We start from the raw sequence: 6906 nt of genomic DNA, 5'->3' as shown, positions 1-6906 counted from the left end.
GATTTACAAAATCACAATAATTGCACTATCACAGGTTGATGTTTCTAAAAAAGAGAAAATGGATATCGGGACATCGTATATTAATGCACATTACTCTGAATACAAAATTTTCAGCAACAATTTATATAATAATAAAAAATGGTATCATCTATAAAAAATGGTATAATAATAAAAAAATCTGTGTATAAAAAAATATGCACCAATGCATTATACTATGTAAAAGCATCAGTGGGGCAAGACTTTTTTTGCATGGCCTAGTGCCTTTCTTGAACATTACAACGCCGGGGCATTCGTAAACAAATGAGCATCGGGACGTTATACTCTTCAAGCATCGATATTCTTTGCATTTAACGCTCCGATGCATTGTAATTCTTAAAGCACCGATGCTTTGATAAAACCAATGCCCGGTGCTCCAAAATATTGTTTCTAGCCCTAGTGTGTTATTCAAATTAACAAATTGGTTCTTTTTTTTAGTAACATACCTTTACGTTTGTACAATACATAAGCATCGACACTATAAATTTAAATAAAAGCACCAACATTTTTTTTGCCTTCCCCGGTAATGTTCCTGAAAAGTAATTCTCGGGGTGTTTGTTTAATACACAAGCATCAGGAAAGTATAGTTTTCAGGCATCGATGTTGTTTTCATTCAACACCCCAGTGATTTTATTTAAATTTACAACAATGATGCTTTTATAGTCTTAGCGCACCAATGCTTTTATCATCTTAACGCACTGATGCTTTTATCATCTTAATACACGGATGGTTTTTTTTTCCATTAAGCGCATCGCTAAAAAAACATCCGCTAAAATCTCCGACCCCCCATATTTTTTTAGTTGTGAAGAAGTTTTGTTATCAACCCCACTAAAACATCCACTACCACAAACAAATGTCGTAATAGAGGTTTTTTTTGACAATTTTTGCCAATTTTATAACACTAAAAACCTCTGTAATAACCTCTACTAGAAGGTATTTTCCTTGTAGCATAATCTCTAGAGAAGCTTGGCCCCCAATGAAAGGTTCATCATCCCTTGATCTTTGATTCCAAGACCCCCATGTGATATGTGCTGAAGGAAATGTAGCTAGGTTCGGTCTTCATAAATGTACTTTTGATATTTGTACTTATTCAAGAAAATAAATATTATTTTTACAATATATGACAATGAGTTTCTTGCTCATTGAAATAGATCTAGCACATGTTAAGTGCTATAGGTGAGTCAAATAGTCAAAAGGAAATGTTGAAGGCCTTAAGGGCATGTTACACAATGTATGATTATGTATTAAAGTCAAGAGAATACGTCCAAGCAAAGTCAAGTCTCCTCCTATGCAAAGGCATCATCAAAGAAGCTCCTTCAAGCATGTTACACCACTATAGAAACCATCTGAAGTCTGCTCAACAAGTCGACCTACAAACCGTTAACATGTCGGCCTAAAAGGAGGGAAAATCCTCTATAAATAGAGGTTGTCCACTCCATTACAACACAATCAAGATCTCTGAAATATGAGGGAAGAAGAGGCTAAGAAAAATGACGAAAAGGAGGTCTTCTAGGGCAGCAAAGGAAGAGAAAAACAAGCCAAAGATTAAGGACTGTCTCTAGGGTGAACACACAACCACACATGCGAAAGGGGAAGGGTCTGCCTACAGCCATAGCAATAGAAACTCACTGTTGGCATATCTATCTAATTGGACTAGGAAACTAGACCTATAAGGTCTCCCAATCAAGCGAAGGAGAAGGACACTCAAGCGAAGGAAGAAAAGAGCTTACCATATAAAGGAAGTCACCACACGTGCAGAAATCTAGGGATGCAAGAAATTCATATCAACTCTACACCTACACCTTGAAGGAAGAGCTCATTTGGTCAAGTAGAAGGAAGGGATCATCACAATAGAAGGGATTTATCAAAATGTGTCTCTTCTAGAGAAAGTGCAACAAGGCCTATCAACAATTGAGAGAAGAACAAAGTGCCGGAAGAAGGAGGTTGAAGTGCCGGAAGGAGGAAGCGCCGAGGAGATAAAGTGCTAGAAGGTGACTTGTGCTTGGAGGATATTCAAGTCAGGGGTGTAGGGTTTGGCATTGATCAATAAGAAGCTTCAATAAGATAAACTTACTAAAGGGTTTTCCTCTCAAGAGAAGAGAAGTTTTGGCCCTGGCAGAGAGCCAACATCTTGTGTTCTTGTTCTTATGTTTTGGTAGTAGTTTGATGAAGTACACACACATGCATTAATAATAATAAGAAGAAAATTAGGCTAACTAGATTCTTTAACATGGAGTCAGGGCTAAGATGACACATCAAGGAAAGGGCAACTCAAGAACACTCATCAAGGAAAGACATCTACAAGGTTGAAGCATCAAGCCAAATATACTCAAGGAAAAGAAGGCCTATCACCTATCATTCATCAAGGAAGACTACATAGCAAGAAGAAGAGTCTTACATAAAGACATCTACAAAGAAGAACAAATTGAAGCAGGACCTACATCAAGCTACAAGTCATCAAGCAAATCTCATCATCAAGAAATTCCACTTGGAGAAGCAACTTGAAGAACATCAAGATCTAAGGAAGGAAAGCCATCAAGTCTTCAAGGAGGAAGCAAAATCCATTACATGTCAAAAATATATCAAGTAAGTATATTTCCCCTTCTGAATATACATCAATGTATTTTTGCAAGGAAAGTAATAAATTGGTAGGTACAAATAGCTTTCTTGCATGGAAGAAGAGGACTGATCTACTTCTCAAGGAGAATGAAATTCTAGAACATATCAAAGGGAATATCACTATCCCTACTAAGGAACAAACTCAAGCCTTAGCTAAGTACAATAAGGATGAGACAAGAGCACAAAGGATTCTAATAGAATCAATCAAAGACTCTCTCATTCCTTATGTCTCCAAATTTGAAACATCAAAATAAATTTATGATAAGCTAGTAGAGTTATTCTCGGTATCCACAACCGGAGAAGTAATATCTCTAAGGAATGAATTGTACAAGATGAAGATAAAAAAGGAAGGAATAGCTCCCTACTTCATGAAAATCTCTGAAATGAGAGATCAAATTCAAGAGCTTGGGGAAGTCATGTCTGACAGATAAATGACAACTGTAGTACTAAATGCTCTACCCAAGGATTGGGGAAACTTCACATCTAAAATATATGCCAAGAAGGAAGCAACCACACTCAGTGAAATGTGGTCTCTATGCAGGACAAAGGAAACCAGACTTAAAGCAAAAGAAGATGTGGGATCAAAGGAGCAAGCATTTGATACCATGGCCAAGAGAAAGGGAAAATTTGGCAAATTTGGTCCACGAAGAACAAAAAACAAAGACATGTCCAAAATCTAATGTTTTGGATGCCAAGAATATGGACATTACAAAAGGAATTTCCCTAAGCTTAAGAAGGACAAAAACAAAAAAAGAAAGAGGGAAGAAGCTCACATGACTCAAGAGGTGAAAGAAGAAAAGAAGAAAAAGAAGGAAGATCCTCCAGATCTCTACTATGACTAGGTCAAACTCTTTACGACAAGTCTTCTTTCAAAGTTTTGGGTAGGATAGGAGCATGTAGGAATAAAATAAAATTGCATGACTAGAAACATCTTCTAGAATCTAGAAGCATGAAGTACATAGAGTTCTAAATACTCATGAAGATGTCGCACTTATAATGAGAATAAAAATGCATGGGTAGAAATATCTTCTAGAATATAGGAGCATGGTAGATATAGCTCAAGATATTCATATAGAAGGAGCATACCTAGTATAGGACCTCATCCATGATTAAAGAAGATTGATCATGATTAAGAATCTTAGAAGACCTCCATCATCAAAAGAAAAGAAAAATTTGCAAGGAAAGGGTCTTTAAGATCCTATAATGGAATCTTCAAAATAAGGTTCATGAACAAAAGCATATGTCCCATTGGGAATCCCATTCATGGGATTCAAGAAAAGGATTATATGCAGGCAAGCTAAGATGAAGCAATAAGGGCCACACCAAGGACAACCAAATGAAGCTAAGATGATCAAAGGAGAATCAAGATGAGGTATGTATGCATCAAATTTTAGTCATGCTATCATTTGTATATTATTGAGTCATGGGAATAGTTCTATAACATGATCAAGTATGAAAGAATCTCTTTCACCAAGGACATGCTTGAAGGCATGTACTACAATGCAATGAAGATCAACAAAATAATATGCTCACATAAGGAGTATAAGATTGCTAACTACGAAGCAAGAAGAAATGCTGACTGGTTTAGGAAGCAAGCAACAAATAAATGCTCTCACAAGAAGCATAAGATGGTTTACCTATCTATATAAGAAGAAGAAAATGAAGAAAGAGATCAAGCATGTGAAGACCACCATGATCACCAAGAATAACTATCTGACAAGATACTTTGAAGATATCTCCCAAAAGAAGGCAGGACAACTCTTACAAAGGAAGAAAGGACCCTTGACACCTATGAAGGCCTTGGAGATATGAAATATGCAGATAACTGATTCTAATCTACAAAGATGTCGTGATGAAGAAGTCATCCAACAAAATAAAAAGCAGTGTTGAATAAATATTAGGATAAAGTCATGATGGGCTACTAGGTCGAAGCATGTAAACAAGAAAATACAACGAAGCATCCATGAGAAGAGTATTCCGAAGCATGTACAGATGAAAAAGGAGTAGCTAGATGACAAGAAAACCTAATGTATAACAAGAAGGCCACTTTCCACGAAGGAAGCAATGACATGACAAACCAGGAAGGAAAGTGATCGATGGATGGTGCCCTACCTAGAAGAAGTTCAAAAAAGTACTTCATGACATCAAAGAAAGGAAGGAGATTAAGAAGCTGAAGGACCCATGAAGAAGAAGTTGTTGATTAATGAAAGAGTCCCTAGTTAAGAGGGAGCTCTGACAAGGCCCTAATCAAGAGGGAGTTTTGGATCACCCCTAATTACAAAGGAGTGACAATTGTGTTTTTCCATCTCATGGGTCATGCACTAGACCAGGACTAAAATTTGTAAGTCTAGATGAAGGCCATGAATGGAAATGTAGACACAAGATAGACACAAAATTCTTGTCTTCACTTGGGAAGAAAGAATGGGAGGATTGGGTAATTATATGGCATCCGATACTCTTTGAGGATGTGTAGGGCATCCAAGACAAGAGTAGGCAAGAGGACCGATATTCTTTGAGGGTTGGGAACCCAAGATAAGAATAGTCCTAGAAGGTCATACTCAGAGAACACACAGGTGGGTATTTACCTTGAGAGACAATGATGAAGGTGTCTATAAATCATTGGTCTCGCTAACATTGTAGCTCATGATCTCATGAAGAGACAGAGTTGTTAGTCAAGGCCTTGCACTATGACAATTCTGATTGATATGATGCTATAATAGATGGATTTCAAATCTGGTTTCTCTTATGTGAATTGTTCAGAAATTGATAATAGACAAACTCCTTGTAATATTGCATGAATACCTCCCTAGTTAAGAGGGAGTGTTGAAGGAAATGTAACTAGGTTCGGTCTTCATAAATGTACTTTTAATATTTGTACTTTTTTTTTCACTTCTGGTTCACGGATACCCGGGTCAATGGGTAACCGCTACATCCAGGGTTGTTCAACACTGAGTGGACGCACCCGAAGGCATCAACACCCATCGGCCTATTTACTGACCTAACCCCAAGAGCTTTTGGGATTCGACCCTGTGACCTCCCATTGGTGAGGCAGTTGATTTGACCGATTGAGCTAACTCTTGGGGCTTTTTAATATTTGTACTTATTTAAGAAAATAAATATTATTTTTATAATATATGACAATGAGTTTCTTACTCATCGAAATAGGTCTAGCATATGTTAAGTGCTATAGGTGAGTCAAATAGTCAAAGTGAAATGTTGAAGGCCTTGAGGGCATGTTACACCATGTATGATTATGTATTAAAGTCAAGAGAATACCTCCAAGCAAAGTCAAGTCTCCTCCTATGCAAATGCACCATCAAAGAAGCTCCTTCAAGTATGTTACACCACCATAGAAACCATGGGAAGTTTGCTAAACAAGTTTACCTACAAACAATTAACATGTCAGCCTTCTAGTCGACCTAAAAGGAGGGACAATCCTCTATAAATAGAGGTTGTCCACTCCATTACAACACAATCAAGAGATCTGAAATCCGAGGGAAGAAGAGGCTAAGAAAAAGGACGAAAAGGAGGTCTTCTAGGGTAGCGAAGGAAGAGAGAAAGAAGATGAATATTAAGGACTGTCTCTAAGGTAAATACACAACCACACATGCGAAATGGGAAGAGTCTCCCTGCAACCATAGCAGCAGAAACTCATTGTTGGCATATATGTATATTTGGACTAGGAAACTAGACCTATAAGTTCTCCCAATCAAGTGAAGGAGAATTACACTCAAGTGAAGGAAGAAAATAGCTTACCATATAAAGGAAGTCACCACATATGTAGAAATCTAGGGCTGCAGGATAGTCATGTCAAGTCTGCACCTACACCTTGAAGAAATAGCTCATTTGGACAAGTAGAAGGAAGGGATCATCACAAGAAAAGGGACTTATCAAAAGGTGTCTCTTCTAGAGCAAGTGCGATAAGGTCTATCAACAATTGAGAGAAGAATGGAGTGCCAGAAGGAGGAAGTATCGAGGAAACAAAGTGCCTGAAGGACTTGACTTGTGCTTGAAGGATATTCAAGTCAGGGGTCTAAGGTTTGGAATTGATCAATAAGAAGCTTCAATAAGAGAAACTTACTAAAGGGTTTTCCTCTCAAGAGAAGAGAGGTTTTGGCCCTGGTAGAGAGCCAACATCTTGTGTTCTTGTTCTTATGTTTTGGTAGCAGTTTGATGAAGTACACATACATGCATTAATAATAAGAAGAAGAATATTAAGCTAACTATATTCTTCAACAATATGGGGGCTCA

Source organism: Pinus tabuliformis, chromosome Q (assembly GCF_031772625.1).
Source record: "Pinus tabuliformis cultivar Carrire ecotype Pingquan chromosome Q, CPIR1, whole genome shotgun sequence".
In the NCBI taxonomy this organism is placed as follows: Eukaryota; Viridiplantae; Streptophyta; class Pinopsida; order Pinales; family Pinaceae; genus Pinus; species Pinus tabuliformis.
This window is presented reverse-complemented; position numbering follows the sequence as displayed.